At 38.8% G+C, this 13,489-nt stretch overlaps 2 long non-coding RNA genes across 2 annotated transcripts; both read left to right on the forward strand.

Annotated features, from left to right (window-relative positions):
- Positions 1-1,621: 1,621 nt before the first annotated feature.
- Positions 1,622-6,957, forward strand: LOC145422952 (uncharacterized). The gene is made up of 2 exons (XR_013904108.1): positions 1,622-5,438; positions 6,490-6,957. It is a non-coding gene; the product is annotated as an uncharacterized LOC145422952 (long non-coding RNA).
- A 401-nt stretch (positions 6,958-7,358) lies between these two features.
- On the forward strand, positions 7,359-12,693 carry LOC145422951 (uncharacterized). Its single transcript, XR_013904106.1, has 2 exons — positions 7,359-11,251; positions 11,433-12,693. It is a non-coding gene; the product is annotated as an uncharacterized LOC145422951 (long non-coding RNA).
- Positions 12,694-13,489: the final 796 nt, after the last annotated feature.

Below are 13,489 nucleotides of genomic sequence, written 5' to 3' on the forward strand. Positions count from 1 at the left end.
CACCTGGTGGTCACTACTGTTTTTTTCTGTTTTCCAACAAGATTGAACATAAACTGCCACAAACACAAAAGGCAGATTTTTAGTGGAGGCGTTGGAAGGGCATAATAAGAAAAAGAAAAAGCAAAAGCATGCTTTTTTCCCCCAGTGCATATAATTGACATTGGATATGTCTACAATCTAATGCCTATTTGTACAAGCCTCTAAACAGTCAAATTATTGTCCTCACACACCATAATGGTGCAGTGGCAAGCAATGTCATCTCACAGCAAGACAGTTCTGGGTTCAAAGGTAAAGCTGCTGAGAAGGATGTGATACCCTCTTTTTTCAGCTTAATGGAATGCTCTTTTCTACACTTCAGTAGCTTTAAAAAAGACAGCATTTTAACTTTATGTTTTACCCAAACAAACATTTTTTATAGAGCTGGAAAAGAAGCCAATGTCTTTTCACTGAGGTTTTGCTGGTGTTAAAAAAGACAATTAAAAACTACAGTATGTGGCATCAGTAGTACAAAACAAGGTCAAAACACAACAACAAATACAGACTTATATTGAATGGCTTCCACCTACAGTATGGGCACTTGATTAAGATAACTAAGGTTTATAGTGTAGAATATGAATGATGATGGAAGTAAAAAACAAACAAAGATGTCAGAAATGTAAGTATTGTTAAAATGATCTGTCTATCCACATTTTATCCCGTCTCTTATTTGTCCCTACTTTCATCCTACTTTCTTCCTTCCCTGAACCCTTCACTCTCCTTCCTCCTCCCTGGCCGTTGTAACACACGCCGAGTATGGCTTTGGAGGTGTGACAGATGTTTTAATGTGGCTGCGATTCCTTATCACCACTCAGCTGAAAGCTCCATTTGCCTTGGTCTGCTGTGATAGATGGTAGGCCGAGGCTGAGCGGAGATGCTATGCTAACGAATGGTAAAGGAGGCATTTCAGGGGCTGAGGAGGTGGAAGGAGGAGGGGGATGCGATGAAGATGACACACACTGCTGCAAATGGTAGATGTGGTCATTTTCAGTTTTTCATGTCCTGGGTGTGATGAGCTAGTGAGTAATTATGGGAAGGGAGTGTTGTGTATGCAATTACACTAAAATGAAACAGTGCTTGTCACGACTGGAAGCGCTGCTGAAGAAATGGAGAAATCAAGTGGAACGTACACGTTACAAATAAACTCGCAAATAAACAAACAAACCGACAGCGATTTTGATTAAACCTCAGTGTGTTTACAACCCGTTAAATCTGTGGGATTATTGAAAGTCAGTGGTATTACATCTTCTCGATGTTTCGAGGAAGTGAAGAGAAAAGAAAAACAAGAAAAGGGCAGGAGTGATCCATCAAGGTGGCATACCTCAACCTGCGAACCAGGGATGCGTTACAGAAACACAATGTAATTTCTCTAAAATGCTTCTTGAGCAAAATACACCCCTTCTTTAAAATACTGCAGATGGCTAAGTCCTTTTACACTGAAAAAAAGGGATTGGCCAGCTCTTGGATTTATGTAAGCATCTTGCGTGTATTTAACACAACTGCCTCATGGTTTAAAGTTAAGTGTAACTATATAGTGTATCCATCCATCCATTCGCTTCCGCTTATCCTTTTCAGGGTCGCGGGGGGCGCTGGAGCCTATCCCAGCTGTCATAGGGCGAGAGGTGGGGGTACACCCTGGACAGGTCGTCAGTCTGTCGCAGGGCCAACACACAGGGACAGACAACCATTCGCACTCACATTCATACCTAGTGACAATTTGGATTATCTAATTAACCTATCCCCACAAGCTGCATGTCTTTGGACGGTGGGAGGAAGCCGGAGTACCCGGAGAGAACCCACGCAAACACGGTGAGAACATGCAAACTCCACACAGAAAGACCCCAGCCTGATGGTGGAATTGAACTCAGGACCTTCTTGCTGTGCGGCAACAGTGCTAACCACCGTGCCACATGGCAGCACGGTATATAGTGTAGAAACGACATAATATGCAGGGCGGGTAGATTAAATTGTTCATATCATGTTCGAGTGAAGTAAGTCAATGATATGATGTTAAATGCAATGTTAAATCTCGCGACACTGCACGGAATTTCAGTCTCGCACGCTTTGGATTGTGGTTTCAGGAAGGCATCCATCTCAGTCAAGTCGAGCAGCCGCCTCTATTTTTTTTGGTATACCGAAAGAAGTAAATTGGGTGGTTGTTACATTAAAAAAGTTTACATTGTAATTTTAACACAAAATTTTCATGTTTCTATCTTGAACGTAATTAAACCATGTAGGATCTGTACGAAATTCAACAACTTAATTTGTTCTTGTTGAGATGACATGATACAATCTAGTAAGAGTGGTTAGTTGCTGGACTCATGAAATTAACGAGATCACATGAGATTTCAAACTGCAGGAAAATCACTGGAGTTATAAGAGGCAGACAACTACACACACACAACATGTATGCTATTGCTTTTTATTTGTGGTTTAACCTGTCAAGGACAGAAATGTACAGAAAATTCTGCATCAAGCCTTGAAATCATAGCTTTCCTATTTTGTTAAGCCTGGATTGGTGACATGGTGGTTAGCGCTGTTGTCTCACAGTAAGAAGGTCCTGGTTTCAAATCCACAATCTGGCTAGTTTGCGCTGGTTTGTCTCTGAGTATTCTGGCGTCCTCCCACAGTTAAAAGTCATGCAGTTATTAGAGTTAGCTTAGGTCGATTGGTGATTCTGAATTCCACATGAATGTGAGTGCAAATGGTTGTTTGTCTCTATGTGATTGACTGGTGAGCTGTCCAGTGTGTACCCAGCCCCCTTTGTTGAACCTTATGTCATGTGAAGACAACATGTAGTATTTAAGTGATCAAGTAGTATTGTGGTAAAGGTTATTGAATAGTGTTGAAATAAAACGACAAAATTGTGAAGGATTAAAATATTCCAAGAGCTCAACTTACTTCATCTAAACATGTTTCAGTCCCGTTTTATGAACAATAAATTCCCAGGTTTATTGACTATGAATAAGTTGTGTTGATTTAACTCTGTTGTTTAAGTTTCTGCCAAAGCAAAACATTTGTGTGCAACCAATGTCCACTATTGAATCAAGTAAATCCAACATGGCCTTTTTTCAGTGTACACCGCATGTATAATGTAGGTAGTCTTTCTCAAACTGCAACAAAAATTAATTTTCATTCGCTGAAAATATATCTTTATTTCAACAGACTTTCTGTGATTTATTAATGAATGAAATCTGATGATGAGATCTGGTCCTAGTTAAGCACCAACCCAAATTATAGCTCTCAGTATGTTTAAGTACATATTTAGGGAAATTACAGTTCAAAACTAGTAGAGAACATCAGGCTAAATAAATGAAATTCATTTTGGTTCTTTCGGTTTTCTGGCATAAATTGTCAGCAAACAGTTGTTCCAGTGTACATTGTAAGATCCTGACCTGGATGAACAGTTAAAAACATTGGATGGTTGGGGAATCAATATCATTGTTCTAGTAAAGAATGGCTAAAAAGCATTAAAGTCAGCATTTTGGAATAGTCAAGACCCTTAAGGGAAAGGTTTACAGTCTTTGTCCGCTTCCACAATGGCAATCATTTTCTTTAATTGGCATAGAGACAAATATCTGAAATTTCACTGGTATATAGCCAGAAATGCTTCCTCATTAATGATTGAGACTGAAAGGTAAGATAAACAAACATGGCATAACAATTAAAATGATGACTTTTTGTTAGGATTTCAAAATGTCTCTTTCTACACATATGTAGCATTTAAATGGGCTAATACAAAAATGATTAGTTTAGTTCAACTGTAGCAGACATATAGGATGCAAGTTACAGCAAAATGATGGCTTCTAAGGACATTTTCTTTTCAGTTATCTGCAAAACTGCATTTGATTTAATATGTTTTTGAATATTATACATTTTTATCTCCAGGGTTAAGGAATTTTTCCTTCAATTTTGACACCTAAAGTGTGTTCAGAGAAATGCAAAATGAGGAGACTGAAAAAGTTCATATCAGACAACATGTCACAAAGCAGGGCGTGGACTAGGCCAGCCTTACACTCGCAGAAAGGAAAACTGAAATTTAGAATAAGAGATTGAGCTGCTGCCGAACACATGGGCCCATCGTGGCATATGATAACTTTGCCCTTTACTGTACATCGATTTATTTATCAGCCTGATGTCATTGAAGATCAAGGAGCAATGTGCCAAGTCACATAAAACAATGGGAGACATTTTAATATGGAAATTGAAATGGAGGTTAAAGGGATGAAGAAGAAAGGAGGTACTTTACCAAAGCACATTTAACTGCGTGTTGTAACCTTGTGTGTGTGTGTGCCAGATGTCATCATTCTCACCGTATTGATGTTTGACCACATTCATCAGTAGTGGCTGACATGACTCTCAAAGGGAGGGAGGGTTCCTTTTCTCAACTTTTATCCTCTTCCTCTCCCTCTTGTTGACTTTCTGTTTTCAGTTATTGTCTCCTGAGTTTTTTACCCTGACAGATTTTTTTTCCTTCTTTATCCTTGTTATTCCCAAGTGTGTGTGTGTGCCAGCCAAAGCTGAAAAGAAATGGTTCTCAGTTGCAGCATAATGTGTTTCTGTGCATTTCTAATACTATAACTCCACCCCAACCAATGTTCCCTCTAATTTTTCACAAAACTTTCTTTTTTTATTTATTTTTCTCTGACTTACATTATGAGTATGAGTCTGTGGTCTGGGAGAGAGTCCCATAACTCTCTGTCTGCAAAATACAGTATATAATGACCAATGTTGGGCAATTAATTATATAGTTAGTTCTTCAAAAAAGTAACTGAGTTATGCAAACAACAAAGTTTTTGCAGCTGTTTACCTAAAAATGCAGCCAAGACGATTTTTTAAATAAACATTTAAAAAATCAGCTGTTCTGCATCAAATTTGATGCCACACAAATTATTTGTGCCACTCCAAAAAATAATTTCTGTCCACTATGAGATAAAGGAGAACATCACAAGCCTGATACCTACAGGCCTGACAACAGTGCGCACAGCTTAGAGGGAACATTGACCTCAACTGACCCCAAAATAATCTTAACCTTGAATATACTTGAATATACTTATTCCCTGCTTATGCTAGCAGCAGCAGCAGCACACTGTGACTTTGAAGGCTTGTTATTAATTTTTGCCGGTACTACTGTTGACGCTCCCGCAGCAGCCCCAACAGCAAACATGTTCTTTAATTTGACACATTTTTTTAAAGTTGTTTTTTTCTTTTTCTCTCTTAGATTTTTAGTTAAACCTTTTCCCTGTTTTTCCCACACTAAACTCTGTTGTACAAGGTGCATGAGCGCATCTTGTGCAAACGACTGGTGGGCCAGGTTACCAGTCCAGCCTTTCCCAGCAAGTAATAGCAGATGGCTACCCTTCACTGAACCTTCATCTGCTTCATGTTTTTTCCTGCTAAAAGTGAGTTCTTCCTTCCCACTGTCACCTAGCGTCACTAGGGACTTGAGGATATTGAAAAAAAAATATCACTTTGAACTCAACCATTTCAGCACCACAGGCAATGCCAACCCCAAAAACATAACACTGTGCAGACATGTATTGGTATTCTGGTTACGATAGATTTACAATTTTGTGCAAATGATGGCAAATGTGCAGGGCATTTTTTGCATCTTAATACTATTTTTATAATAAAATTATTGTATTGTTTTAAATTATTTTTATGCTGATTGACACCTTACACCAAATATAAATACAAACAAAATATACATTAACAGTTTAGATGGAAGTAAATTTAAATTCTTATCTTTAAAATGGAAAATATAGCTTTAATAATCATTTTAATAATAATAATTAAAAAAAATCTCTCAATCCTGAGACCTAGTGCACTTCAAATAGTTTTTAACCCACTTTAGCGTACTGAAAGCTCTCAGAACCTAGAACAGTGACTGGCAGTGTACAAAATGTATGCAGTGATGTACACTTCTGCAAAAATGATTTGTTTATGTGGGATATGTTCATAATATATTATTACAAAATAACGTGTGGAATGAAAATAAACGTTACCAGGAGCTTCCTGCAACTAGACACATTTTTGAAATAAAAGAAATCACCAGCTTCTTCCTAGATCTGCAGGGGAATTCAGTGTGAGGAGTGAGGGACTACATGGAGATGAGAGTGGGACAGCTAATCTCTTTGGCCTGGAAGCAGGTTTACAGGTACAGAAAAAATTGATTAAGCAGAAATATGTATAAAGGCTCTGCAGTCACTGATCAAATGTTAATGACACACAAACACATTATTTTCTGTTAGGAATGAAGTTAGCTGACTAATACTAGAAAAGTCAGGCAGTTTATTTAATGTTCACCTTTCCAGAATGAGACCCATCACATTTTGAAAAAAATTGTGTCATAATAAATTGTGTGCTTTGTCCTTTCTCTGCTTTGCTTTCTTTTCTTTTTTGGAACCTGAACTTTACTTTTAATGAATACATACTGCTGTCTCTTTCCTACAGGTTCTGATGTATAGCGCCAAGTGGAAGCTGACACCTGGACCAAACCATATCATAGCTTGCTTGCTATTGTGTGATAGATGCTGCTTTTCTTTCTCATATTCTAGGGTCTTTACTTTGAAATCTAGAGATTATTGTCATCGTGAATATGTGCTAAATAGGAAATGAAACTGAACTTAAACTGAATACCATGACAACTAGTGATTTGCTTCGAAGAATGAATGAAACTGTATAAAAATAAAGGCCACCTTTTTTAATATTTCTAGATCAATGGCACAAAACATTGTCTTTTACATACATACATATGGTTAATATACATACATATTTACAGATGCTGTTGCTTTTCTTTCACTTGTTTTGCCAGCCAGAGTGTACACAGAACGTAACTGATAGAATTGTGAATTCTGTTTACACCTGAGGCAGTGTACGCTTTTTAAAAATAGTAAAAAAATAAAATAAAATATAAAAAACCTTCATCACCAAGGGCAGAATTTAATTAGATGGTATGTTGAGTTGTTTTCATATATTTTCAACACAACACAGTAAAATTTAAAGTGGATAATATATAATTCAATTAAAAATAGAGAGGGAATTTGCTCTTAATTTTTAAAATGTGGTGAAACACATTTACTTTGTACATTTTCACATTTCCATAACCTATTTTAGTGATTTAACAGCTTGTCACTCTTTATTCTCAGTATCATCACTTCTCTAGCAATTGCAATTTGCTTTCATGGGGAAATATTCATTAAATGTAAAATTACATTAGCAGCTTATTTGCAGCAAACCTTATGTCACAAGTTGACCTTCATTTAGTTTGAAAGACCTCTCTTTGGTAAGAATCACCATCATGGACAAAAGCTGGAGGATTTATAACCATCTGCACAATATGCTGTCATCAAATGCCTCCACATCCACCTTAGCGTTGCAAGTAAAAAGCTGATCTGAATAAGGAGCGGGACATCCTCAGCTATGCTCTGATCGAGCATCTGTCTAAATTGTTTATCAGCCTTATTTTCCCATTTCTCCGGGGGGAAGAAGAGCATATTCTGCAAAGGAAATTAATGGGAAAGGAACTTTTTACTGTGAACTGCATTTCCCTGTAAATGAAAAATGACAGTACTATGTTTTCATTCAATAATAGAAGAGAATTCAGTAATGCAGTTTAGTGTGAATTACTGGAAGAAGCACAAGTTGAAGTGAGTATTCAGTGTGTATATGTGTGCAAGTGAGTTTGTGAGAGCAGTTGTCGATCAACACAGAAACTCTGGGTCTAAATAACACTCGCGTAAGCTAAACAGTGCTACAGACAGTGCTAAAATCATGACTGCGTCTGAGATTAATAAGTTAATTTCAGAGTAATAAGCCTACACCCCACACATTATGTTGTAAAATCACATGTGTGATCAACATTTAATCAAGGAAATCTAATAGTTTTCACACTTGAATAAGATCCTGCAGTGCACAAACTATTTGTCCATGAACTCTTTCTACTTTTAGATACTGCTGTAACAAAACACATTTAGTTCTTCTTTTAAATTTTGACTGTAGGAAACAATGTTCCCTCTAATTTTTCATGTGTCTGAGTGAACACACAAACTCCCTGAGCGGTCCCTTGGACCACCGTGAGCAACAGCAGATGTGTGCACTGTGGTCACGGCAGCATCGAATCCATCCAAGTTACATGGTTTACTAAAATAATCAAATTACAGCATTTACATTTATGTTAGACTACTTTTAATTAACTGCTTTAGCCCACTTACGATGAAAATTTCAAAAAGAATCTTGTTGACCTGTGTAGTATGTTAACATTTTGTAAAAATAAAAAAATAAAAATAACTTGAACTCTAATTTTGAAAACAAAACTTTCCTTCTTCTTTTTTTTTTCTTTTTTTTAAATAAAGCTCTGACTTGTATTATGAGTATGAGTCTGTGGTCTGGGAGAGAGTCCCGTAACTCTCTGTCTGCAAAATACAGTATATAATGACCAATGTTGGGCAATTAATTATATAGTTACTTCTTCAAAAAAGTAACTGAGTTATGCAAACAACAAAGTTTTTTGCAGCTGTTTACCTAAAAATGCAGCCAGGGCGTTTTTTTAAATAAACATTTCAAACTGTTTACAGAACAATCAGCTGTTCTGCATCAAATTTGATGAGTAAATATAAGCAACGATAATATTCAGGAAGAAAACCAAACATTGCAGATATTTTTATCATAACTCTGGTTTTACGTGGCCTATCAACACAATTTAAAAACTTTTATAAAGTCCACACTTTTTCCGTCAATTGTTCCGTCTGTCCTGCTCACATCTCCAATAGTTGTACACGTTGTCATTAACGTGGCTTCACTCCACATCAGCCACGCCGCTTCGCTAGTTAAAACACTGGTGTCAGCACATAAGGACGCTTTCATAGCCTGTCAACGACGTTGATTAGCTGCGTATATACGAATGTGGATCGCATTATTGGCTGGACTATGGGATAAGGTGGCATCGTTCTAATCCCATATGGGAGCAGCCAGTCACTTACCGACTAACACTAACACTGCAAAAAAGAATTGTTAAAGTATTAATTTTAATTTCAATTCAGGTTAGATTTTTTTTCTGTGCACAACGCAGATTTTCTGTGTGCAGAGACCGTGCCAGCAGTGCGTACGTGCACAGCTTAGAGGGAACATTGGTAGAAAAATCAACCGGTCGTGGCAGGTGGCTGCTGAAGGTTTCTTCCTGTTAAAAGGGAGGTTTTCCTTCCCAGTTTTTCTTTTGCAAAGGGCTTGCTGAAAAGGAATCATTTGTTATTGGGGTTTTCTCTGTATTATTTTAGAGTATTTACTAGGGCTGCGTATTGATTTCTGGCAGTTCCCGTCTGACCTCTGCCATTTACAAGAGCTACTTGTAAATGGCATAGCTCATGTCATAGCTTCTTTTTTTTAATAAACATTTTATGCATACCCTAGAGATGATTGTGTGCGAAAATCCCAATAGATCAGCAGTTTTTGAAATACTCAGGTCAGACTGTCTGGCACCAACAGCCATGCTATGGCACATGTCAATTAATTCACCTTTCTTCCCTAATCTGATACTTGGAGTGAACTTCAGCAGATTGTCTTGACCATGTCTACATGCTGCCATGTGATTGGATGATTTGCTTATTATTATTAATAATAATAACAACAACAATAATTATTATTCATTACATTTACTATAGGAAAAAAGGCAGGTTTTACTTAGGTATGTAGGGCTGCAAATATCGCAGAAGCCAAGTCAAATTGTGAGCTCAGGATATTTCACAGGATCATAAAAGATGGAGGTGTTTAAAAATGTTAAATGATTATGGTCAGTGTAATAGCTTTGATCTTCCAAAATAAGAACTATATGGTGACCCAGAGAACTTAACAGTTCTCACAGTTTGCATGGAAGATGCTGACTTGTCTGCAAAGGCTCACTCACTACTATGAAACTACACCTGTGAAACTTGAAAATGAAAATGAAATATGATCTCTGGCTCTCTTTCACAGTGTGACTTTAGTCCTTTCTTCCTTTAACCCTTGTGTGGTGTTCGTATTTTTGTTACTCAGCCAGTGTTCATGGGTCTGGTGGACCCGCTAGAGTTTTGGCTTTCCAAATTACAGTTTTTGCTCGTTGCTTGAACACTATAAACCCATGCTTAGACTAAAGTAACACAACTTGAAGCTTTTGTTACCATACCCCAAACACATGTACCCATACCTTAAACAAAAGTGCTGCTTTGCACTCTGGTTGCAATTATGCAACACACTTACTCCTTTATGCAACACACATGGTCCTGCATACTACACTCTATTTCATACATAAGACACTTCGTTCAAAAATGAAATTTCAGGGTGCCATTTGGAAAACACATGTATCCAAAATACAAAACACATCGGGTAATTGCAACCACTCAAATATACACCTGAAGGCACTTACTTGCAAAACTGAACACCAATTAGCCAACCACAAAAAGCCCTCAGTTTAGCCAATTCAAGAACTTTGCAAGCATGGATGGAGGGAGAGCAAGAGGAAGAGGAGGAGGAGGTCAAAGAGGCCACGCACAGACCCATATTTCTGATGATATAAGAGCAACTTTGGTGGACCATGTCATCAACCACGGCCTGACTATGAGGGAAGCTGGGCAGAGAGTCCACCCACATCTAAGCCGCTTCACAGTGGCATCTGTAATAAGAAAATTCCGACTAGAAAACAGGTCTGTCTTCATCTCACTGCCTTCTACTCTACTCAGATGGTTTTCATAGTACTGTTCTACAGTTACCATATCAAGTGTACAGGGTATTGCAGGGTGCTAATGCTCCTTTTGCAGCCAAAGTGGTAGTTTCTGTGAAACATACCATGATTACTTATATTGAAGTACAGTGTTGTACAGTGGATGATACAGTATATACAGTGAAGTACTGTAAGAAAAATAAGCAAACCGATGACAATATGTGGTTGTATTTCTCTAGAATGACTCGAAGACCTTCTGGGGGAGGACGCCAACGCCTGTTCACACAACGGCAGGAACTTGCTGTTGTGGACCTAGTGAGGGCAGACAATGCCATCCGTCTCCACCAGCTACGACGGAAAATACTTGCAGACAGGCGAGTGTTCAGCAACATAGACCATGTGAGCATCACCACCATCAGACGCATCTTGGGTAAACACAGCATCACCATGAAGCAGCTCTACAGAGTCCCATTCGAGAGGAACAGTGACAGGGTCAAAGGACTTCGAGCTGAATATGTACGGGTACGTGTAACTGTCCCTTACATTTACAATAGAGTATTGGTGAAGTCCAGTAGCAGCTGAATATGTACCATATCAGTACCACATGGATCCATTCTGAGAGCTACACAGGTACCTGTGTGATGGGGTGAGGGTGCTGTATGTGTAGCACTGTAGTACAGTGATATGTTCCCCTTTTTTTCAGAGAATCTTGGCCATGGATGGAGCTGCACAGCCTCATGAATACATTTTCATTGATGAAGCTGGATTCGACCTGAGCAAAACAAGACGACGGGGTCGTAATGTAATTGGCCAAAGGGCAATTGTGCACGTCCCAGGGCAGCGCGGGGGAAACATCACATTATGTGCCGCCATATGCCTTCGAGGGCTTCTGCACCATCATGCAATACTAGGTCCATACAATAGCCAACACATACTCACATTTCTAGATGCTCTCCATGATATAGTTGTACAGAACAGACCAGATCAGCCCAGGTTTGTGGTGATATGGGATAATGTCAGTTTCCATCGGGCTGCTCTGGTCCAGGCCTGGTTCTCCAACCAAAGTCAACTTGAAGTGGTATGCTTGCCCCCTTACTCACCATTTTTAAACCCTATAGAGGAATTTTTTTCGGCTTGGAGATGGCGTGTATATGACCGCCAACTACATGCCCGCATGCCTCTTCTGCAGGCAATGGAACAGGCCTGCGGCGACATTCAGGTGACAGCAATCCATGGATGGTTTTGACATGGAAGAGGATATTTTCCCCGGTGCCCAGCGGGAGAAGACATTGCTTGCGATGTTGATGAGGTCCTGTGGCCAGACCCCAACAGACGGCGGGATCCATGAGCCCACGTATGCACAATTGTCATGATTTTTTGTTTACAGTATAGTGTTTTTTCTATTACTGTATTATGGGGGTTTTTTTGTTTTGGTTTTTTTTGCTTTATCTGAATTCATGGTACTGCAATGTACAATATTGAGTAGGTCTATTTGCTTTTTTGGTTGTTTGCAAATGTGTCTCCTGAAAATATGCCTTCTGAATGAACAATGGAAATCAAAGACTGCAGTGCTTTATATAAAGTAGACTAGTGTGTTCCTCCTGCTCTGTAAGTGTTTGCATATGATGCAAGTATGTGTCATTTTGTCAACAGAGTTACATTTTGACAAAGGAATGTTAGGTTTTGATAGCAGAGTTTAGGTTTTGAGAGTAGAGTTTCAATTTGGTGCAGATGTGAATGGTATATTTCCCAGTGTTGTGTCATGTTTACTTGTGTTTAGGGTTTTGGCACAATAAGCAAAGTTTTGCAAAATGTGTTCAGGCAACGGGCAAAAACTGTAACACTATCAAACAATTTTATGTTAAATTACTCAACAGATGTTTACTTCATCCCAATTACAAGCCATATGAACAGCAAACATGGTTAATTTTTTCCCTTTACCTTTATTAGATCACATTTATGAATTAATGTGCTTCTCGTTTTTCTTTTATATAAAATGTTATAAAAAAATCAGTTATAATCAAGTGGAGTGAGTGGAAAGACACAACACATTTACACGTGAAGCAATGTGTTTCACAACTAAATGGGATCAGCTGCTCATCAATGGTGACATTAGGCCCAGGGTTGTAAAACAGGGGAGGTGGTGCACACACTTATCCCACACTGTCCTGATGGCAGGTAGCTTGTCTCTCTGCCGTCGAGCTGGTCTGTCGTCTCGGTTATCAAAACGGATAATCCTGGAAATTTTGTTGAAGTTTTCCAGAAACATTGATGCATGGAAAGGTTCTTGCCGGTTTCTGCATCCCACAGGCATTCTGTGGATTCCCCTTTGGACCTGAAGACTCCAGCAAGGATAAGAACCCCAAAGTAGGCCTTTGGGGTTCTTAGATGGATTTGGTCCATCTCCTTCCACCTCTCTCCAAAAACACACCTTCCTTCTAGATTACTGCAATCCAGAATAATTTTCTGGATGGAATCTGGGATGAAAAGCTCAAATGAAGACTTAATGTCCTGCACATGAGTAACTGTCAGCCGTGTTGGCCCTGGCTTATCACAGTAGCAGCTCTGTAGGGTGGCTCATTTCTTGGGCAAGAAGACCATTCAATTTCACCAGTTATTGACATCCATATTTCTTCACTTGCTGTCTGGTGGGCTTGTTCTGGTCCTGGAGCTGGCTGCAGATGGGGTACTCGTCTTCGTTTTGTTACTAAATGGTGCTCAACCTCATCCTCTTCTTCAAAGTCACTGTCAGACTCAGAA

Source organism: Astatotilapia calliptera, chromosome 20 (genome assembly GCF_964374335.1).
Source record: "Astatotilapia calliptera chromosome 20, fAstCal68.1, whole genome shotgun sequence".
NCBI lineage: Eukaryota > Metazoa > Chordata > Actinopteri > Cichliformes > Cichlidae > Astatotilapia > Astatotilapia calliptera.